Source organism: Tamandua tetradactyla, chromosome 4 (genome assembly GCF_023851605.1).
Source record: "Tamandua tetradactyla isolate mTamTet1 chromosome 4, mTamTet1.pri, whole genome shotgun sequence".
Classification (NCBI taxonomy): domain Eukaryota; kingdom Metazoa; phylum Chordata; class Mammalia; order Pilosa; family Myrmecophagidae; genus Tamandua; species Tamandua tetradactyla.
In genome coordinates, this window is record NC_135330.1 from 1,575,566 (window position 1) to 1,576,646 (window position 1,081).

At 63.0% G+C, this 1,081-nt stretch overlaps 1 non-coding gene across 1 annotated transcript; it reads left to right on the plus strand.

The window, feature by feature from the left end:
- The first annotated feature begins 303 nt into the window (after window positions 1-303).
- On the plus strand, window positions 304-466 carry LOC143681844 (U1 spliceosomal RNA). Its single transcript, XR_013174900.1, has one exon. It is a non-coding gene; the product is annotated as a U1 spliceosomal RNA (small nuclear RNA).
- The last annotated feature ends 615 nt before the right edge of the window (window positions 467-1,081 follow it).

Here is a 1,081-nt window from a genome sequence, read left to right on the forward strand (position 1 = left end):
GGAGTAGCGGCAGGGGGCGTGGCCCTGGCGGGGAATGAGGGCGCTCGCCGTGGCGTCAGGGATGGGGCGTGGTTATGGAGATGAAGCAGCGCGCGGCTGCCGCTTGGGCAGCTGCTGCTTTCACGCGCGAAGGCTTCCCGGCCGCGGCGGGAGCCGGGGGCTGTGGGCTCGGCCTGCGCGGACGCGGTGCTCGGCGGGGCGAGGAGGGCGGAGGCGGGCCCGGCAGGGTTGCGGGGCGTGCGGTGACCGTGTGTGTAGAGTGCAGGGAGTCCGAGGCTGCGCGTGGGCGGGCGGGCTGCAGTCATACTTACCTGGCAGGGGAGACACCATGATCACGAAGGTGGTTTTCCCAGGGCGAGGCTTGCCCATTGCACTGCGGGCGTGCTGACCCCTGCGATTTCCCCACATGCGGGAAACTCGACTGCGTAATTTGTGATAGTGGGGACTGCGTGCGCGCTTTCCCCTGGTGTGTTGTGTGTTCAAGGACAGATGTGCTCTGTTGGCGTTTCCGGAGTTTCTTTTCTTCCTTGGGGTTGTTTCAGACGTGGCAGAAGCAGGGCCACACAGAGCATCTGGTTTCTGCTCTGATAAAGCTACTTCTGCGCAGAGGGTCGCTGACCGTGTTTTGCCTTCTGAAGTTCCTCCCGGCTGTGCACCCAGGCTGCGACTCTGACATCCGCCAGGCAAGCAGGACGGACGCCCGCACGGTCGTGTTCAAGGCGGGGTTCCTGTTTCTAGGGAGGAGAGGTCGTTCAGTTTCCTTGTTGCACCGACTGATACTCCCCTGGGTGTGGAAGGGGCCCGTGTCTGTGCCCGCGGGAACTCACGCGGTCGTTCGGCCACGTCCCGATTTGGCACTTTGTGTCCACTGGGACTTTCTCTGCGCTCCGAGGCAGCGGTGTCCGGAGGGTCTGTGTACATGGGGGTAGCACAGGACAGCAGCTGGCGTGCAAGTTGCACACGTGCCCTTGTCCCATTGGAGTCCGCTTACCAAACACAAGTAATTTCAAGTCGATGGCGGCAGGACATTAAACCAAGGTTCGGAAGCCCGGGACCACGGAGCGAAGTTGTGCCTCAGAAG